The sequence below is a fragment of the Macrotis lagotis genome, chromosome 1 (genome assembly GCF_037893015.1).
Source record: "Macrotis lagotis isolate mMagLag1 chromosome 1, bilby.v1.9.chrom.fasta, whole genome shotgun sequence".
Lineage (NCBI taxonomy): Eukaryota > Metazoa > Chordata > Mammalia > Peramelemorphia > Peramelidae > Macrotis > Macrotis lagotis.
In genome coordinates this window covers 26,365,485-26,388,585 of record NC_133658.1, presented here as the reverse complement: position 1 = coordinate 26,388,585, position 23,101 = coordinate 26,365,485, and the positions used below count along the sequence as shown (strand labels likewise).

Here is a 23,101-nt window from a genome sequence, read left to right as displayed (position 1 = left end):
ATTACAAACTCTGTGGCATTGAACAAAAGTCTCTAAATATTGTGATCCTGAGGATCCTCAAGTATGTAAAATGAAAAATTACTTTGTTTTATATATTTAAGAACTCATAGGGAAGATATTAAAATAATTAAAGAGTTATATAAATGTCAGTTATCATGATCACCATCATTTTTAATCACATAAAAACCAACCTGAAAGTCATTCTTTCCTTTCTTACTGCTCCTTTAGATTTGAAATGTGACTTATAATTTTCAGATGATTTTTAACTACTTCATATTTTGCAGCTATAAGAGTATCCTGCTTTAGAAATGCATATAAACTATATTCTACATGATCAATTTATTTGTGAATAAACTTTTTCAAATATTTGAAACACTAATTTAAACTCATAAACACTCTATTTGAAATATCTCTTGTAAATCCTTGGGAAAACAGAAGATCCATTTGCTAATGAACAGACAACGTTTATAATTTGGTCACATATGGATTTTATTTTAATATTTGGTTGACTCAAAGTAAGCATAATATTACTGAGATTAATGCAGGATTAAACAATAGTGAGAAAACTGAATAATCAAAGAAAAAGGCACTTAGAAGCCCTAGAATCAACTGTTCCAATATGGGCCTATTCCTCCATCTTAATCTACTGCTGGAGCATAGACAAAAATAAAAAAAAAGGATGAAGCTTTGATTATTTCTATCCATGCATCAAAAAATAGGAATAAATATAGGAATACATATATAGGAATAAACATATTTTTCAAATGGCTGATTGATTTAAAGTACAGGTATCAAAATGGCAACTGAATGCATTAAATCAACTTCTTTGATAGTCTTAGCTTTTCTTTTGCCTTTTTTCATCTCTAACCTTGCTCCCTCTCTTCAACCTTGTCTGCTTTTTCTTTTACTCTATTTTTATATTCTCTCTTGATTACATCCTGCTTAATAAAGTCCTCATAAGATTAATAAGACCAGTTTGTAGGGTGGTAGCCAAAAAAAAATAGGTTCTTTGGCATTTGAAGCCAAGAGACAAGGAAGATGATAGAGCTATAAGCTATAACTGTCAATGTGTCCACTTTCAGTATGGACATTAACTAAATGTTGCTGTTTATAATGGTAAAGGAGACAAAGAGGGGTGTGCATCTATTTGCCAGTTCTGATGTCTCTCTTGAATTACTGGTTATTAGAATGAAAATAAGGTATGAAAAATCAATCATAAGATAATTCATTGTCTTTCAGAGGTAAGTCACATCTTAGCCTCAACAGGGAGCACTCAGATATCAAGGGGCAGCCGATATCTGTGAAAATCTACCCAAGTATTTACTGTCATGTCTCTCTTAAAAACAACTGCCTCCTATTCTAACATGTGTAAATCCTTCCTTGTGGTCTCAGTAATCAAGCTTGCTTCTTGTAGCTTCCTTGTGCTCAGAAATGTGATTTAATTAGAATTGTGAAAAATATACAAAGTGCCACCTCAATTCCCATATGTTTATGTAAATATAAAAGAGGACTATAACTAAAAAAAACTAAAAAAAAGGAAGAAAATTTTCAAATTATGATTAGAAGAATCCTTGGAGACTGAAAAAAAGTAAAATATAGCCTTATTAAAAATCAAATTAAATCCTTGTAATATAAAACCAATGCAAGGGTTTTTTTTTGATGCTTCATGAGAACACACAATCTGAAGAGAACCATCCCAAGTGACCAAGTTATTCTGTACTGTAGAGTCACATAGTTAAATAAAGGCACTGAGAGTTAGTTCAAAAAGCTGATTCTTTGTGATGATTTGTGAAGAGCTGCTGTCTTCACACATTACAAACTTCTCATACTAGTCTTGACATTACCAAGTCACCACTGATGGTCTCTTGGGCAACAGACAAAATTGACCCGAGTGCTCTCCAAAAGAAATACAGGACATCATTTTTTCAGTGTTATAAGGAATGAAGAGTTCTTCATGAGCGAAGTCTCTAGATATTTGAATCTTATCTTTTAGATATATTGGTCCATAACTCTTTATGCAGAAATTTTCAAAAGGATTTTTTGAATTTATGACCTGTTTAACTTAGTAGTCATGGGTTAATGAATTTAATATGTGCTTTTCCTTGTTGGCTCAATTATTATGCATTAATGTCTTCAGACCACTGAAGGATGCAGAGTTTAGTGGTTGATTAATTCTCCATGATGTCTCTGTTTTTCTGGTTGATGGTTTATTCAATTTCTATCTGTCTCTTGTCTGTTTTTATCTCATCTCTATACCATTCTATTTTCTAATTCAAAAAGTCCATAAACTAGGAAAACAGGAGATTTCCAAGTTAAACTAGATGCCAAGGCTGATTAATTCAGTTACCATGCACTTCTTAAGTCAAAGGGTTCCTGGCATTAAGATTCAATTCAAGAAGAAATTACCATATGCAAGCCATTTCTCCACAAAAATATTTGAGGAAAACTCTAAGTCCCTGCCTCAAAGGACATAGGGTCATAGATAAATATCATACCATGAAAATTGAAAGTCAAAGGAGATAGATCTCCAAACCTTTTTGAAGGGAAAAGAGAGAAAATCTCTTTGAAGAGAAAAAAAGAGAACAAAACTAAGACTTTATATAAAACAAGACACTTTAGGGAAACATTGATTGAGATGGATTTGACTGGCACAGAGAAGTAGAAGCTTCATTCATGACATGCGAAATGATCTGTCATATGAAGGATTGTGATTGGAGTGTTAATGAAGGAGGGCAATATAAACTAAGGGAAGTTACGCCACAACCAGACTGTATAAGCTATTAGAATGACAGAACAAATTGCATACTTTATTGTATGGCACCTGAACAATTTGGGAGCAGAGAAGTGATATGGTCAGGCCTTAGAGAAATTATTACAATAGATATTGTGAAGTATGTATTGGAGAATGAAGTGAATGGAGGCAGGAAGACCATTTATGAGATTATTATATTGACACAGAAAAGAGAGGAGGTACTGAACTATCATCAGAAAGGAAGAGATTCAGGGGGGGGGGGAAAGGTGCTATAGGAAAAAAGAAACATTAAAATTCAGCTACTGATTGGATGAAGCAGGATTGGATGGGAGCAGGTAAAAGAGAATACATGCTATATGGATGGTATCCTCAACAACATAAAAAGCTTAGATCCAGTTAGATTTTAAATTGAGAAATGCTGAATTTGAGGTACTGTCTGGAGGATCTAGGTGATATTATCTGTCAAGAAATTGTAAGTAAAAGGCCAGATCTTCAGGGCAAGAATTAAGGATAGAAATACATAGCAGATTTAGTAGCCACGTTCAAAGACATAGTCATTGAATTTATGTGTAGCAGTTCATATAGCCAAAGGAAAGAATGTAGAAATAAAAAAGGAAAGGACAATCTTGAAGGAGAACCTTATTTAGAGGAAAAAGGATAATAAATCAGCTCAGCAGACTGGACTGGTGTGGTTAGGCAGGTAGAAAAAGAAATTCAGTACCACTGAAACTAAGGGAGAAGAAACCATGAAGAATGAGGGACAGTCAAGAGTGTTAAAAATTACAGAGAAATTAAAACAAAATACAACAGAATAAAAGGTCATTGGTAACACATAAAAGGGTATAAACAACTTTTATAAGGGCAGTTTCAATAGAGCCCTGTGATAACACATCAGAAGGCAAGGTGTTAAATAAAGGGCTGCTATCAAATAGAGGCAATTAACTCCTAGTTTAGCCATGTAAAGGAAAAGTAACTATCAAAATTTATAGGAAAACTGAAGCAAAGGAAAGCGAGGCAGGCAGCAAGGAGTTGGGGAAAGAAAACTTGGCCAACACTCAAACCCCTAAGTTCAAATTCCATTTGCAAAATCTTGAGAAATCATGAAAATACTTCAAGTATAAGTTTATTAATCTATGATATGAAAAACTAAATTTTGATTATTCTAAAGTTTTTTTATCATTTTAATATTTTTATTTTTCAATTACATGCAAAAATAATGTTTAACATAAATTTGTTAAAATTTTGAGTTCAAATCCTCTCTCTTCCTATTCTCCCTTTTCCTTGAAAAGGCATACATGCATACATACACACACACACACACACACACACACACACACACACACACACACATATATATATATATATATATATATATATATATATATATATATATTATGAATACAGTCATGGAAAACACATGTCCGTAGTACCAGTGATGCAAAGGAACACAGACAACAAACAGCAAAAATTTAAAAAAAAGACATGATTTAATCTGAAATAAGAATTCATCCATTCTTTCTCTGTAAATGGATATTCTTCAGAACTGTAGTGGATAATGGTATTGCTATTATCTGAGTTGTTAACAATTGATCATCATATAATAATGTTACCATGAACAATATTCTCCTGGTTCTGCACATTTCACTCATTGGTTCATATAAAACTTTTCAGGTTTTCCTGAAACCATTCTGCTCATCATTTCTTTCTTTTTAGGTTCCATTCTATTATTTTACTTTTTTTTAGCTTTTTTTTTTTTGCAAGGCAAATAGGGTTAAGTGGCTTGCCCAAGGCCACCCAGTTAGGTAATTATTAGATGCCTGAGGTCAGATTTGAACTCAGGTACTCCTGACTCGAGGGCCAGTGCTCTATCCACTGCACCACCTGAATGCCTTTAGGTTCCATTCTATTTTTTTTCCAATTACATGTAGAAATAGTCTTTAACAATCATGTTTTTGCAAGATTTTTCTGCTTATCATTTCTTAAGTAAAATGTTATTCCATCACAATCATAAATGACAACTTCACTCATCCCCATTTCCAATTTCTCAATTTCCAAATCTATGCTGCTACCAAAAGAGCTGCCACAAATATTTTTGTAAAAAAATATACCTTTCCTATTTTACAAAAATATTTTTGAAATATAGACCTAGCAGAGATATTGCTGGATCAAAGGGCATCCTTTTTTTGGAAGTAGTTCAAAATTGTTCTCCAGAATGAATGGATCATTTTACAACTCGACCAACAGAACATTAGTGTCCCTATTTTTCACATCCCCTCCAACATATATTTTTATTCCTTTCTGTCATATTAACCTATCTGATAGATATGAGGAAGTACCTTAAAGTTTCAATTTTCATTTCTCTAATCATTAGTGATTTAGAGCATTTTTATATGACAATAGATAGATATGATTTTTTTCCCCTAAAAATACCTGTTCAAATCATTTTACCATTTATTAAAGGGAAATCACACAAAATCTTATAGTTTGACTCAGTTATTTATATGAGAAATTAGGCCTCTACATCAGAAAAATTTGCTTTAAAGATTTCCCCCATTTTCTGTTTTGCTTGTAATTTTGGCTACATTGATTTGTCTGTGTAAAAAATGAAACCAGTAATTTTAAAATATCCATTTTACTTTGTGTAACTTTTCTATCTGGCTTTATTCATAAATTCTTAGATTAAAAGGTAAGATATTCCATGCTTCCCTTATTTGCTTATGATATGATACTTTATGCCTAAAATCATGAATCCATTTTGATCATATCTAAGTACACAAAGATGACTGTCTATGCCTAGTTTTTGCCAAACACCTTTCCAGATTTTCCAGCAAATTTTTCTCAAATTATGAGCTCTTGCCCCAAATAATGAGTTCTCAATTTCCATACAATAGATTGTTATGGTTATTTACTTCTATGCATCATGCACTGATGCATTTCTCTTGTCCATTGTTCTATTTCTTAGCCAGCACCAAATTGTTTTAAAGATTATTGCTTTCTAATATAGTTTGTCATATGGTACTGCTAAGTCACCTTCCTTTAAACTTTTTAATTCAATGTCTCCTTTGATATTTTTGACCTCTTGTTCTTCCAGGCGAATTTTATTATTTTTGATAGTTTTATGAAATAATTTAGTTATTTGCTATGGTATTAAATAAGCAAATTAATTTAGTTAGAAATGCCATTTCACTTTCATGAATGTGAGCAATCAATATTTCTACAGTTGTTTAGATCTAACTTTATTCACATGAAAAGTGTTTTGTAATTGCATTCGCATAGTTCCTGAGATTGTGTACCTAGGAAGGTACATACTAAAATATATCATATTATCAATAGTTATTTTTAATAGAATATCTCTATCTCATGCTGCTGGAATTTGTTGGTAATATATAGAAATGTTTAGGCTAAATATGGGTTTATTTTATATTTTGAAAAAATAAACTTGGCAAAAACTGTTAATTATTTCTAATAGGTTTTTCATTGACTTTTCTAGAGTTCCCTAAGTATACCATATCATTTGCAAAGAATGGCAATTAATCTCCTCCTTGCCTATTCTAATTCATTTAATCTATTTTTCTTTTTTTGTTATAGTTAGTATTTCAAGTACATATTGAAAAATAATAGAAATAAAAGCACATCCTTGTTTCACTACTGATCTTTCTAAGTTTGTCTTATCCCCATTACAGATAATGCTTGCTGAACCTTTTAGATTGATACTACATATGATTTTAAGGACATTTGCATTTATTCCTATTTTTCCAGTGTTTTTAATAGGCATGTGTGTAGTATTTTGTCAAAAGTTTTTTTCCTAACTCTATAGGGGTAATTATATGATTTTTGTTATTGATGTGGTCAATTGTACTGATAATTTTTTTCAAAAACTGAACCAGTCTTGTATTGCTGGTATAAATCACACCAGGTCATAGTGTGAGTTCTTTGAAATAGATTGCTATAATTCCTTTGCTAGTGTTCCGTTTAAAATTTTTCAACAATATTCATTAGGAAAAAAATATAGTCTTCTTTCTCTGTTTCACTTTTCCTGATTTAGTTATCAGCATGGTATTTGTGCCAAAGAAGGAGTTTTGTAAGACTCATTATTTCCTTATTTTAAAAAAAGTGTTTCTGTATTATTGAAATTAATTTTTTTTTTCAGTGTTTTATAGAAATCACTTAGAAATTTTTTTTCTTCAGGAGCTTATTGATGGCTTGTTCTGTTTATTTTTCTAAGATAGAGTTATTTAAGTTTTCTATTTCCTTTTCGATTACTCTAGACAATTTACAATTTTTACGGCTAGGTGGCACAGTGGATGGTGGAGTCAGGAGTACCTGAGTTCAAATCCGACCTCAGACACTTAATAATTACCTAGTTGTGTGGCCCTGGGCAAGCCACTTAACCCCATTTGCCTTGCAAAAATATTAAAAAAACCATATATATTCATCTATTTCACATAGTCTGTCAGATTTATTGGGCAAAATATTTTATATTAATTACTTCAATTTAATCTTTGGTAAATTCACCCTTTCATTTTTTGATATTGGTAATTTGGCTTTTTTTTCTTTTTGAGCAATTAACTAAAGGTTTATCTATTTTATTAGTATTTGGGTTAAAAAAGATCCTGGTTTTATTTGTTTAATGGTTTTCTTTCTTTTAATATTTTTGATACTTCCTTTCATTTTCAAGATTTCAAAATTAGTGTTCAGATGAGAATTTTTGATTTGTTCTTTTTCTCAATTTTTTTAGCTGCATGATTATTGTGCTGCCCTGCCTCTATTTTATTGATGTAAGAGTTTAGAGAAATATATATTTTCCTAAGTACTACTTTGGCTGCCTCCCATAAATTTTCATATGCTGTCTCTGTGTTGCCATTCTCTATGTTTCCATGGTACTGTACTGAATGTAGATTTTATTGTCTTATTTTCTTAAAAGGATGCATTAAATATTTCTGTTTCTCTCCATTTGGTTGTGATGTTTTTATGTCCTAATACATGGTCAATATAGGCCCTGTGTTCCTGAGAAAAAAGTATATTCCTTTCAATTCTCATTTAATCTTCTGCAGAGTTCAACCATATCTACCTTTTTTTTCCTAAAATTCTAATTTATTTCCTTAACTTCTTATTATCTTTATTATATCTGTTTCCTCTTGCTAGTCATTTGAGACTTTTCCTTTAAGGATTTCTATGCTATAGTATTTAGTACATATATGCTTAGTTTCCATATTACTTCACTGCCTATAGTACCTCTTAGCAAAATGCTGATTTCTTCTTATCTCTTAGTTTTTGCTTTTACTTTGTCTATCATGATTGCTACATCTGCTTTATTTTTTTATATCAATGAAACATAAAAGATTCTCCTCCAACTCTTTAGATTAGTTCTGTTTGTGTGTCTTTCTACTTCAAGGAAAATAATATATTGTAAAATTCTGGTTTTTAAACCACTCTGTTAACCATCTGAATTCTATGGGTGAGTTCATTTCATGTAATTTTACATATAATTGTTGTAATTATCCATCCTATCTCTATCTTTCCCTTTCCCTGATATGTCTCTTCTCTCTCTCTCTCTCTCTCTCTCTCTCTCTCTCTCTCTCTCTCTCTCTCTCTCTCTCTCTCTCTCTCTCTCTCTCTCTTTTCCATGTACCTCCTCAAAAGTCTGTTTGCTTCTGGTCACCTTACTCAATCTGTTAGCTGCTTCCTTATAGGATAAGATAGGTTTCTATATTCAACTGAGTGTGTATTTTATTTCCTTGAGTAAATTCAGATGAGAATACAATTCAAGTGTTTTAATCACTATTCTCTATTTTCTACTCCATCACAAAATCTTTCTTTTATGCCTCTTTCATGAGCTAATTTTCCCCATTATAATTATAATTCTTCCTTTCCTCTTATTCCTATATAACTCTTTTGCACCCTTAATTTTTCTTTATTTTAAAAAAAAATTCCATCATCGTCAGCTCATACCCATGTCCTTTCTCTGTCTCTCTGTCTCTCTGTCTCTCTGTCTCTCTGTCTCTCTCTCTCTCTCTCTCTATATATATATATATATATATATATATATATATATATATATTCTACTGAATGTAGGTAATATTTCTGTTTAATTTAGAATTCTCATTCAATTCTCATTTGAACAATAATTTTGAAATCTTGAAAATCAAAGGAAACATCAATAATATTAAAAGAATTCTGTAAATTCAAATGAGAGTACAATTCAAGTGTTTTAATCATATATATGTATATAAGTTATATATATATATATATATATATATATCTTCTCCTCATATAAAGTATAAACAATTAATCTTGTTGAATCCTTATAGTATCTCTTTCCTATTTACATTTTTATCCTTTTCTTGAGTCTTGTATTTGAAAGTTAAAATTCATTTTTCAGTTTTCATTTCTGTTCTTTTCACCAGAAATGACTGTAAATCTTCTATTTAATTTTTTTTTTTGCAAGGCAAATGGGGTTAAGTGTCTTGCCCAAGGCCACAGAGCTAGGTAATTATTAAGTGTCTGAGGCCACATTTGAACTTAGCTTCTCCTGACTCCAGGGCCGGTGCTCTATCCACTGTGCCACCTAGCTGTCCCTTCTGTTTCATTTAATATCCATTTTTTTCTCCTTCAAAAAATTATAATCAGTTTTGGTGGGTAGATCATTCCTGGTTGTAATCCTAACTTCTTTGACTTTCAGTATATTGCTTTTCAAGACCTCCAAACTTCTAAGTTTATTGTTCTTCAGTTATTCAATCACACCTGATTCATGGCTCTGAATTATACTGCTCATGGGGTTTTCTAAGCAAAGATACTGTAGTGGTTTGCCATTTTCTTCTCCAGTGGATTAAGACAAACAGAGGTTAAGTGACTTTCCACACCTAGTGAAATGTCTAAAGTCACATTTGAACTCCGATCTTCCTGACTCCAGGTTCAGTCTCTATCCTTTGAGCAATCTAACTGTTCATTTAATGTGTTATCCTGACTGCTCCACAGTATGAATGATTTCTTTCTGATTGCTTGCAATATAATCTCATTGATTTAGGAGCTGTGGAATTTGGCTACTGAACATTTAGGAATACTGATTTGGGCATCTCTTTGAAGACATTATTGGTGGATTCTGTCATTTTTACTTTTCCCCTCTGCTTCTAGAATATCATGTCTTTTTAAAAATAATTTCTTTAGAGTCAATATCTAGTTTTTTGGGGTTTTTTTATTGTGGCTTTTGGGTAGTCCAATAATTCTTAAATTATCTCTTCTTTTGATCTGTTTTCCTGGTCAGTTGTTTTTAAGGAGATATAAATTCTTTATTTTGTTTTATTTCTTGATGTCTCATGGAGTCATTAGCTCACTTACCCAGTTCTAATTTTTTAAGTAATTATTTTCTTCAGTGAGTTTTATACCTACATTTCCATTTGGTCAATTTTACTTTTTTTAAACTTTTTTTTTTTGCAGGACAATGGGATTAACTGGTCTTCCCAAGGCCACACAGTTAGGTAATTTTAAGTGTCTGAGTCCTGATTTAACTCAGGTACTCCTGACTCCAGGGTCAGTGCTCTATCCACTGCACCACCTAGCCACCCCTCAATTTTACTTTTTAAATATTTTTTTTCCTTCCATGAATTTTTTGAACCTTTTTATCCCCATTTGTCCAATTCTGTTTTCAAGGTGTTGTTTTCTTTGCTAAGTTTTTGACTCCCTTTTCATTATTTTCTTGCATCACCCATGTCTTTACATAATTTTTCCTCTTCTCATTTGTTTTAAAATTCTGATATCTTCCAAGAATTTCTCTTTTTTCAGTCCTCCGATCAATTCACATTTTTCTTTGAAGATTTGCATGTAATTGTTTTGATTTTATTGTCTTCATCTGTCGATATAATAAATTTCATGACTGTTTTTTATTCTTTTGTTAGTATAATTTCTAGCTTACTTCTTGATTTTTTTAACCTCATAATGTAGCTGAATTCTGATCCTGGTTTAAAGCAAGCACTGTCTCAAGCTTAAAGTTTTTCTTGCTGCTCTTTTCAGATCTAGTCTTGGGAGTCTTGACCTTTGCTCTGATCTTTGAGGAACCAAAAGGACTCTTTTCCACCATGAAACTATGATCAGAGTCCTTATACCATTGTGCCACAAATTCTAGTCAGTGATTTAATGCTCCTCTAAAACTCTGGGACTGAGAACCAGAGCTACAGATGGGAAATAAAACAGAATTGTACATCTAGGGCCAGCAGAATTCTGAGAAATTGTGTGAACACTTTACCTTCTGTGGGTTGAAAGCTTGCAACATTGTTGCTGCCACAAATGAACTTCCTGCAAGGATTGCCGCTGGCCACCTCTGCTATATGGTCTGTACTGGCCTCCAGGTCCAACCACCCTCCTGCCGAGAGAGACCTTTCTTTTTTGACCTTCCACGTTGTCTTGGTCTGTCAAATATTCACCACAATATTTTGTGGGTTCTACCATTCCAGAATTCATTCTAAATTTATTTTGAGGTTAATTTAGGAAATCTCAGGTGACTCCCTGCTACTCTGCCATCTTGGCTCAGTTTCCTCCAAAAGAAAATGTAAAGGTTAAAAAAGTTAGAAGATGGAAGGAAGAGCCATCTTGGATTCGCGTGCCTCTCACAAAATGCCCGGCGAAGCGACAGAAACCGTCCCGGCCACAGAGCAAGAGTTGCCACAGCCCCAGGCTGAGACAGGGCCTGGAACAGAGTCTGATAGTGATGAATCAGTACCAGAGCTTGAGGAACAGGATTCTACACAGGCAACCACACAACAGGCCCAGTTGGCAGCAGCTGCTGAGACTGATGAGGAGCCAGTCAGTAAAGCAAAACAGAGTCGAAGTGAAAAGAAAGCACGAAAGGCTATGTCCAAACTGGGACTTCGACAAGTGACAGGGGTTACTAGAGTCACCATTCAGAAATCTAAGAATATCCTCTTTGTAATCACAAAGCCAGATATCTACAAGAGCCCAGCTTCAGAGCCCAGCTTCAGATACCTACATAGTCTTTGGGGAAGCCAAGATTGAGGGTCTCTCTCAGCAGGCACAGCTAGCTGCTGCTGAAAAATTCAAAGTTCAGGGTGAAGCCATTTCAAACTTACAGGAAAATACACAGACTCCAACTGTACAAGAAGAAAGTGAAGAAGAAGAGGTTGATGAAACAGGTGTGGAAGTTAAGGACATAGAATTGGTCATGTCCCAGGCAAATGTCTCCAGAGCAAAGGCTGTCTGAGCCCTAAAGAACAACAGTAATGATATTGTAAATGCTATTATGGAGTTAACGATCTAACAATCTGGGGACAAAGACATTTTTTCAGTGTTTCAGAGAAGATTAAATGCAACCTCATTTGAAATTTGTACTGTTTCTATCAATAAAGTTGTGGCTTCTTGTTGGAAAAAAAAAGATGGAAGGAAGATTGGATCCAATTTGCTCATATAGGATCACTCTCAGACCCAGCAATTTTCTATTGAAAGCACTTAGGTCTTGGAAGTCAGAAGACCTGAATTTGATTGTCTAGTCAAGTTGATTCTTTTATGACTTTCAGATTCATCATATTTTAAATGAGAAGAATAATGCTTGTATCAGCATACTAGGCTGAAATAAGGAAGATATGTTGAAAATTTTAAAGTGATAGATAAATGTATCCTATTGGATCTCACAGGTCTCTGCTTAAACAAATCTAGTGATGGAAAGCTTGCTTCTTTGTAAGGTTTTATCTGTTAAAGGACAGTTCTGATTCAATTCAGCATTTATTAAATGCTTGCAGCATACTCAAAACAACATGCTAGACACCAAAAGAACTTAGAATCTAAATGTGAGAAAACAGGAAGGTGTAGATGCATAATTTTCATATAGAAAGTATAAAAGAATGTTCTAGAGTATCATAAGAAATGTGACAAAGGAGGAATATTGATAAGCTGATAGGAGAGTCATCTGCAGAGACACAGAAACTGAATACATAGAAATAGATGAGTTGCCTGAGCTGTAGGGAGAGCAGAGATAAACAAGAAAACAGACTAAATGGATGACAAGTACATGAAGAATATTGGGGTGTAATATTGGGGTGTTTGTAGGTATAAGAAGAGAGAAAGAGAGAGAGAGAGAGAGAGAGAGAGAGAGAGAGAGAGAGAGAGAGAGAGAGAGAGAGAGACGGGAGGGGAGGGGAGGGGAGGGGAGGGGAGGAGAGGAGAGGAGAGGAAAAGAGAGAGAATGGAACTAGCACTTTGGATGGAGCCTTGAGCTTAGAATCAAGAAGATTCATATTTAAGAATCCAAATCTGGTCTCAAACAACTGATAACTGTGTGACCCTTTTTAGATATTGAGAAAATGATTTGGAGAAGGAAATGATAAACCATCTGAATATTAAAAAAAACTGAATGGTATCACTGAGAGTTGGACACAACTGCAGATGAAAATCAACAATGAATTTTACTGAATAGGTGATGAAGATCAAATAGAGTGTAACAATTGAACCTCACATTGTGAGTTAAGCACTATAGGTGCCTATAATTGTTCCTGCCCCCTTGCCTTTTAAAGCTAAGAAAATTAAGGTTCTATGAAGCTGAAGGCCTTGTTCATTGCCTTATAGCTCATAAGTTCCAAGGATAGGATTTGAACTGAAATCTTTTAAACTTTTCCATCTTCATGTCTCTCCTAATAGGGAGCACATAAAAGACATTTAATAAATGCTTATTACTGTTCATTTTACATTATTTTTCTTTCCTATGAATTCCCCCTTTCATGGAAAAAATAAAATAAAATAATGATTGATATAGATCTAAAATTAGAGGCAGCTGTGAAACTAACAAGTGACCAAAGGCAAATGCAAGCGGCCTCTCTTTCCCCAAAATGTTCTGCAAGGACTAAAATAAGAGGGTTTGTTTTAAGGAATGACACAAATTAACAACAAGTCAACAATACATACCAGGAAACCAGTATCCCAATCTACTTTTTACACTGATTGCCTTTCAGCACCATTTACTTTCAAATATCTGAGACTATTAATATATGGTCTGCTTTACAATTGAGGTCAATGCTATAACAAAACTCAATTTTTATTGTATTTATTGAAATCAGCATGATTATTTCAGCTACCTGTTTTCAGCTGTGCATTTTTTTCACACATGAGTGCAAATTCATACTTGGATTCTTGTAGCTGATTCTTTTGCAAAGAGGAACCATTGCTCAATAATGTATGTGAGAAAACTGATAGATAAATCAAGTTCAGCCCACTGCTTTCAAACCTAAAAATATCAAAGCAACTTAATACTAAAACAAACTTTTCCTTCAAATCTCTCAATATTTGCAAAACCGACTGCTTATATCCAATTCATTCATTTACTTATTTCCATCCATATGCACATGTATATTATTAAGTTGCAAAATTTCCTTCCATCCTCTCTTCCCACTCCTCTCCCCTCAGCAGCAGTTAGGTTAGCATTGTACATACATATTTCTGATAAACTTTTTCAGATTAGCCATATTCAATATGAGGGATTAGGATTATGGGAAAGAAATATATAAGAGATAATTTTTATAAAGTGTTCATCAGATTGTGAAGGGTTGGTTTTTCGGGGGATTTTTTTTGGTTATTGGTTGTTGTTGTTTTGTTTTGTTTTTCTTCCTCTGGATAGGGGATAACATCATCTATAGATGGTCTAATACAGTTTTCCTTTGATCTCCTGGTTCTTCTCCCTTTACTCAACATCACATCCTGTAAGTCATTCCATGCTTCTGTAGAGTATGACTAGTTATGGCTTCTTGTTGAAGAATAATATTCCAAAGTATTCATATAATATGACTTGTTTAACGATTCCACAATTGATGGGTATACCCTCAATTTCCAATTCTTTGCCACTACAAAAAGAGCTGATATGAATATTTTGGAACATGTAGGACTTTTCCCAATTTTTTATAATTTCTTCTAGATATAGAACTAGAATTGGAATTGTTGGGTGAAAGGGTATGAAGTTTTATTGTTCTTTGGGTTTAGTTCCATATTGCTCTTCAGAATTGTTGGATCCATTCACAATACATCAATGTCCCAATCCTCCCATAACCTCTCCAACATTGATCATTTCCCCTTTTTCTCATCTTTACCAGTCTGATAGGATAGGTGTGAGGTGATATGTCATTGTTGTTTTAATTTGTATTTGTCTAATCAATAATGATTTGGAACATTTTATCTTATGATTATATAGCTTTAATTTCTTCATTTGAAAACTGACTTTTCATGTCCTTTGATATTTTATCAATTGGTGAATGATTGTAACCTTATAAATTTAATACAATTCTCTATATAGTTTAGAAATGAGACCATTATCAGAACACCTAGTGTGAAGATTGTTTCCTAGCTTTCTACTTTCCTTCTAATTTTGGCAACACTGATTTTATTAGTGCAAAATTTTTTATAATATAGTCAAAATCATTCATTTTTCAGTTTATACTACTAATTCTTGTTTGGTCATAAATTTATTCCTTTTCCATAGACCTGATAGAGCATTTCTTGGTCTAGTAATTTATCCATTGTGTCCTCCTTTATGTACTCATTTTGATCTTATTTTGGTATAGGGTGTGAGATATGGATATATGCCTAGTTTTTGGCATACTCTTTTCAACAATTTTTGTCATACAGTGTGTTCTTTTCCCAGAAGTTGATGTCTTTGGGTTTGTGAAACAGTAGATTACTATAGTCATTTACTATGGTGTCTTTTTGAACCTATCCTAATCCACTGATCCATTATTCAATTTCTTACATGTACCAGACAGTTTTGATGACTGGTGCTTTATAGTTTTAGATCTGATAGAGCTAGATCACCTTCCTTTATGTTATTTTTCATCAGTTCCCTTGCTATTCTTGACTTTTTGATGCTCCAGATGAATTTTTTCTTATTTTTTTCTAGTTCAGTTAAGTAGTTATTTGGTAGTTTGATTGGTATGGCACTGAATGAGTAATTTAATTTGGGTACAATTCTCATTTTTATTATATTAGCTTGACTTAACCATGAGCATTTGACAATTAGTTAGATCTGACTTTATTTGGGTGAGAAGTGCTTTATAATTGTGTTCACAGTTTCTGGCCTTTTCTCAGGAGGAAGATTCCAAAGTATTTATTGTTGTCTATAGCTACTTTAAATGGAATTTCTCTCTTTTTTGTGGGTTTTGTTGTTCATATATAGAAATGCTGATGATTTATGTGTTGAGGATTTATATCTTCCTACTTTGGTGAATTTGTTAATTATTTCAAGGAATTTTTTGGATGATTTTCTCAAATTGTCTAAGTATTTGCAAAGAGTGAAAGCTTTGCTTCATTACCATTTCTTTTTCTTCTTTTATTGCTATGGATAGCTTTTCTAATACAATATTGAATAGCAATGGTGATAATGAATGGGCATCCATGTTTCACCCCTCATTTTACTGAAAATGCTCTAAGTTTATTCCCATTTCATATCCCATTTTTACTTACTGAATTCCATCGCTTTAATCCTTGGCCACTTTCTTCATTTATCTCTCAAACTATGGCTTCCATCCTACTTCCTCCTCTTCCATGGTTTTCTCCAAATTCTATTTTCTTGTTGAAAAGTCACTTCATTTAAAAAGTCATCTACTTCTAACTAAGCATAATTATTGATATAAGATTATATTTGTGGGAAGAATTAGAATGTGTTTCCCATATTCACTTGATCAAAATGGAAAGAGACAGGGGGAGTTGAGAAATAGTTACCTTTATATTCAAAGGATGGAGTGTAGAAGGAAGAGCCTGAAAGTGTATTAATGAGGGTATTATTACACTAGTATTTACAGAGGATAGAAAGGCTAAATTGAGGCAATAAATAAGGAGATACAGGCAATGGATTTTAAGAAAATACAACTTTTGGAACTTAGAAACTGAAAGAACATTAAGGATCCCAATGTTAAAGAGAAGAGGGAGCATATCATAATTTTTGTAATTGTTATAAAAATTCAATTTAATATGCCTTCATGAAGCACTTAATATGGGTAAGGAATTTCACTAGGTTGTGGAGGACAGGATACAAAAACATAGAAAATTTAGACCCTACTCTCAAGGAGCTTTCATTATAATCAAAAGAGATAATGAACACAAGTAGACATAGCAGAAAAAGAACAAAAGCAGGCAGAAGAGATCAACTTTATCTAAAGATCTCAAAATAGGGAGAATTAACACAATTCAGTGTTTCAAAAAACATGTATTAAGTATCTACTGTATGCTGTACACTATATACCTACAAACACGTATGCTAAGGAGACCAAGAAAAATGAAAGTATCCTTGCCCCCAAAGAATCTTAATGGAAAATATAACATGTCCAAGAAACAGAAATTATGTAAAAATGAAAATAATTTTTGGAAAGTAGACTAGTGTAAACTAGAAAGTCCTCTTGTAGGAAATGGGACTTAGCCTTGCTATGGAAGAAAAGTAGGAGAAAATTCCAAGCATGAGAACAATTTATTCAAAGCCCAAACATAGATGATGGAATATTGTACCTGGGGAACAGAAATCAACACAATGGCTTGAAGCAATGAGGGCAAGACTGGGAAAAAAAACAGCCTTGAGAATCAAACTACAGACCAAATTAAGTTTGATAAAATCCCCAAAAGCATTTCTATTTTATTTCAGATGTAATAGTGAGCTATTTTGTTTTTCCATTAATACTAATAACTTTTTTTGTCCCATCCTTTGTAATCCCGGCAGCTAGGTGGCATAGTGGATAGAGCACTGGCCTCTGGAGTCTGGAGGACCTGAGATCAAATCCAACCTCAGACACTTAATAATTAATTACCTAGCTGTATGATCTTGGGCAAATCATTTAACCCCATTGCCTTACAAAAACTAAAAACAAGTTACATTAAAATGCAGCTGCCTTTTTTCACTTCTGTACCGGAAGGAATGAGATGTTTTCTAAGTACCTGGGCTGATAAGTTATCACTATATCCTGTTATTGACTCTAAATTTCCCAAGCTGAGAAATGATCCCATGTGATCAATTTACTTCTAATTGAAGGAATGAGTAAAGAAATTAGAGAAAACTTCATGGAAGAGGGAGCATTGACCATAGGAGAAAAAACTACCACATTGAAAATGTTGGTCACTAAACATTTATTAAACAACTACTATGTGGTAGTCACTGTGGTGAGTGTTGGGGATAGGAAAACAGTCAAAAGAAGTTCCCTGCACACAAGAAATTTAGAATCTTATGATTCACAATTGAACATAAGCAGTCTCTTTTCATTTCTGCAGTCAATGTACTCACAGATGATTTCTGACATTGAGCTTAAAAAAAGTCTCACTAGGGACTGTATGCATTGAATATTTGTGCTATCAATTGTTCAGAAACTTCTAATATGAAACCTGCACACATACAAATTATCTGGAAGTGAGGACTATATTTACTTCTTATTTACTCTATAAAAGTTTCTATGACTCTAAAAACCACTCAGGTAAATAATAGGTTCCTTTCCTCTCATAGTCAAGTCAATGAGAATCTCTAACAATAAAGGAAGTAAATAGTTCTTATTTCAAACTGAGTTTTCATGACACCCTTTTAAACTGCACATTAATACTAACCATATTTAACTAACATATAACTATGCACATTGCACATGTAAATATATATATATATATATATATATATATATATATATATATATATATATATATAGGCATATTACAATTCTTGCTCTCCAGTCTATGTGATAATCGATTTACAAGAAATGTTTGTGTAATGTCTTATGGGAAACATTTTAAGAACTATATTCTCAATTGATAGAACTCATTTTGATGAATATATGTTTTTGTGGAGCTAGAATTTCCCCGAAAGCTCATATGTTTGGTAGACTTCATTAAATAAATCTCTTCTTTGAGACTACTAAGCACCCTACTGTCCAGTGCTTTAAAGGTAAAAATAAAAGTGGTTTTCACAGATTTCATGTAGGAATGTGATCTTTGATTAGATTAATGAGAGTTCTTCATATAGGATTTTTGCCTAGTCTATAAACTTTTTAAATGTACTTTAATGGTAATATATTAAATATATATTATTATATGTACATACATATTATACACATTCCACACACACACACTTTATTCCCTTCATAAGTCTATATGTTTTGTGATAGTTATTCAAAAATCTTATTCTTAGGAGGGGTCCACACTTCAGCAGAGTGGCAAAAGAATTGCATCTCTCTCTCTCATTCACATTCACAAACATACAGACAGACAAATTAAGAAATCTTGATTTAACTGATTTTATGGAGAAAAACAGGTAGTGTTCTGCTCCAGAGCTCTTAACTTAAAGTTTCTTATTCTATCTTAGAGTTAGAGAAAGGCAAAGGAAAAAATTATATAGCACTTATATAGCTATTAATATACCCTATTATTATAAGCATAATTATAATATATAATAATTTTATATTATATATTATTTATACTTCAAGGAACTGAGACAAACAAAGGCTAAATATATGAAACACCTAGTGTCTGAGACCATATTTTAACTCAAACTTTTCCCACTTTAAGCCCCATGCCTCCGCTATATACCAGCCACTTCTAGAGCAATCACAACTAACTGCAATGAAAGAAATTTTACAATATGTTTTTGACTTGAGAGTCTCATTTAGTTTATGCATACTTTCCATTATCAGGTCCTGTTCTTTTTTACTTAATTTTATTTCTTCTCTCCATTCTGTTTAATGCTTGATTACAAAAAGTAGTCTATTGTCTATCTACATCATTTCCCTCCAAAACATCCAATGACTCCAGTAGAACCACCCAAAATTAACTTCTCAGCTCTTAGTTTTCACATTACCCATTTCTTGCAACCATCTCAGGGTTTAGTGTCACATTACACATAATGGTAAAGGAATCAAATCCCCCAAACCCTTACCCATTCACATCTCTTTTCCCTTAAATTATCTTCCCAGACCCCAATTCTATCCTACCTTCTCACCACCTCTCTCTTCTGTTCATTCTCAGAAGTAACTGGCTGGTGAGAAAAGTACTAGAATCAAAATGAGAAAGATCTAAATTTGAATCTTATCTCAAACTCACCCAGGAAGAGTATTTAAATTGTCTGCCTCATTACCTCTTTTTTAAAATGAGGATGACAGGGGTGGCCAGGTGGCTAGGTGACACAGTGGATAGAGTATTGGCCCTGGGGTCAGGAGGACCTGAGTTCAAATCGAGCCTCAGACACTTAATAATTACCTAGCTGTGTGGTCTTGGGCAAACCATTTAACCCCATTGCCTTGCAGAAAAAAAAAGAAAAACCTAAAATGAGGATGATAATAACACCTAATTCTGAGGTTTGGTATAATAATCAAATTATGATAATACCTCATAAACATTTTATGAGTCTTATAATTGTATATATGTAAGTATATATTATATTAGTTTTTGTAACTGTAGGGATGTGAAGGATCCTGTCTATGAAGAAAATGAACTCATTTTCAATTTTCAAACTCTCTTTCTGAACCCTTTTTCAGTATTTTTTGGTAATTATGATCTTAGATACTTTCTAAACTCTGATACTTCATTCATCCAAATTTCTGAAAAGCCTAATTTCTGAAAGCCAAATTAAATGCTCTCTGAAACTTAATTTTTCAGTGTTAATGTGTACTATACTATTTGAAAATTATGAACATATTTGAAATTCTTTTCTTCTATTTGTTATCTTTCACACTCTTTTTATATTAAATTTACACATATTCTCTCCCTGCCTCCTATTCACTGAGAAAGCAAACATCAATTTTACCTGAGAAATCATGCTGAATATATTTCAATATGTAGTCATATCACAAAGCAAAATAAAAAAATGGCAAGAATGAAAATTATTTTTCAATTTGCACTCAGAGTTGAGCAGTTCTTTCTCTAAATGTGGTGAGCATTTTCCCATCATGAGTTCTTTGGAATTGTCTTGGATCATTGTATAGATCAGAATAGTGAAGTATGCCACAATTGATTATTATTAAAAAGATTCAATGATCATCCAGTTTCACACTTCACTTTACCCTCTTTTTATTTATATAGCTCCTATTGTACTATCACAATCCTATTCCGCATTTTAGTCTGTCTCAAACTGATGAACATTCTTTCAATTTTTAACTATTTACTACCATGAAAGGTGTTGCTACAAATATTTTTGTAGATATGCTCCTTTTTTATTTGATTTCTATAGTGTAGAGATCTAGTTGAGGTATTGCTGGATTAAAATGGATTCACAGTATTATAATCTTATAATATAATTCCAGATTGTTTTCCAGAATAGTTGAACCAATTCATTTCTCTCTCAACAATGTTTTTTTTAATTTTTATTAAAGATATTATTTGAGTTTTACAGTTTTCCCCCAATCTTGCTTCCCTCCCCCCGCCCACACCCCACAGATAGCACTCCGTCAGTCTTTACTTTGTTTCCATGTTGTACCTCGATCCAAATTGGGTGTGATGAGAGAGAAATCATATCCTTAAAGAGAACAGAATTCTCAGAGGTAACCAGATCAAACCATAAGACATCTGGGTGTTTTTTTTCCGAATTAAAGGGAATAGTCCTTGTACTTTGTTCAAACTCCACATCTCCTTATCTGGATACAGATGGCACTCTCCTTTGCAGACAGCCAAAAATTGTTCCCAGTTGTTGCGCTAATGGGATGAGCAAGTCCTTCAAGGTTGAACATCACTCCCATGTTGCTGTTAGGGTGTACAGTGTTTTTCTGGTTCTGCTCCAACAATCTTTTAAAATATTTATTTATCTGCTCCCCCCCCCCCAGTATTTGTCATTTCTAATAAGTGCCCTAATTCTTAGGAGTTAAAAGTATTTTCTTTCATGTAGGAATGTAGAAGAAGCTTAATTTCAATGACTTCCTTATGATTATATTTTCATGTTTACCTTTTTATGCTTTTCTTGATTCTTTTGGTTAAATTTCATTTTTTACTTCAAGTCTGGTCTTTTCATCAGCAATGTGCAGAGGTCTTTTTCAGTATTAAATATTCATTTTTCCCCTGAAGATTTTCTGGAAAAGTTATTATTGATTATAATCTTAGCTCCTTTGCCCTCTGGAATATCATGTTTCAAACTTTTCACTTTTTAATGTGGAAGTTGATAAATCTTAGGTGATCCTGACTGTGGCTCCATGTTTTTTTAATTTTCTTTCTGGCTGCCTGAAATATTTTCCTTCTTAATCTAGAGTTCTCAAATTTGTCTATAATGTAATATAATTTATATAATTATTAGTAATTTAATTAAATAAATATAAAATATAATTTGGGAGTATTAATTTTGTGATATTTTTCAGAAGGCAATTGGTGGTTTTTTTCAATTTTTTATCTTCTGTATTTAAATTATAAGGGTAACTTTTCTTTATTTCTTTTTTAACATATGATCTGTAGGGTTACTATTACAATATATAGCATCACGTGCTATAAACCATCAAAAAAGAAATATGATGCTTAGGCTCTTTTTCATATCATGGTTTTCAGGTAGTCAAATAATTCAAATTATCTCTCATTAGTTAATTTTCCAATGACGTTATTTTTTGAATGAGATATTTCTGATTCCTTCCACTTTTTTCAACCTTTTGCCTTTTATGTTGTTTCTTAAAATTTCATGGAGATATTAGTTTCCACTTTCCAATTTTAATTTTAAAAGTTTTTTCCTTCCCACTTTCCAATTTTAATTTTAAAAGTTTTTTCCTTCAATTAATTTTTGTACCTCTTTTTTACATTTGGCAAATTCTGCTTTTTAAAGAGTTCTATTTGTCAGTCATTTTTTTGCTTCTTTTACCATTAGACAAATTCTGTTTTCTAATGCAGCATTTTCTTCAGTTTCTTTTAACGTGCTGTTAATTCATTTTTTCATACTTTTTTGAATTGTCACACTACTACTCTTACCTCTTTAAGTCTTCCAGTAATTCTTGCTGAACTTGAGTTTGAGTAACATTTTTCTTTGAGGCTTTGCTCATAGATGCTTCAAATTTTTGTTTTCTTCTCAGTTTATGTTTTGATCTTTCAATGTGACATCTTCTAATGATCAAGTATTTTTTTTGTTCATTTTCTCAATCTAATTATTTTGAATTTAAGGTTAAAGCTGGACTTTACCTAGAGATGGGGAGGTATTTCTCCAAACTCCAAGTTTTTCTGTGCTGCTGTATTCAGAGTTAGCTCCAGGGTCTTCAAGTTTTCAGTAATGTCATGTTATTATTATCTTATGAGAAATAGGGAAGGACATTACTAACTGATCAGGCCAATCGCTCACTTATGACCCATCTCAGGTGCTCCTCTCCATCCTGGAACTATGATCCAGAATTGCTTATAAAATAGATTTGCCATTAGTAAAGAGTCCTCTGAAATTTCTTT

At 32.7% G+C, this 23,101-nt stretch overlaps 1 protein-coding gene and 1 pseudogene across 2 annotated transcripts in view; one reads left to right on the top strand and one right to left on the bottom strand.

The window, feature by feature from the left end:
- The window catches only part of CTNNA2 (catenin alpha 2), a 1,546,517-nt gene that overhangs the window by 1,179,059 nt on the left and 344,357 nt on the right, over window positions 1–23,101 (bottom strand). The gene's annotated exons all lie outside the window — the stretch shown is intronic.
- Window positions 11,338–12,137, top strand: LOC141512930 (nascent polypeptide-associated complex subunit alpha pseudogene; annotated as a pseudogene).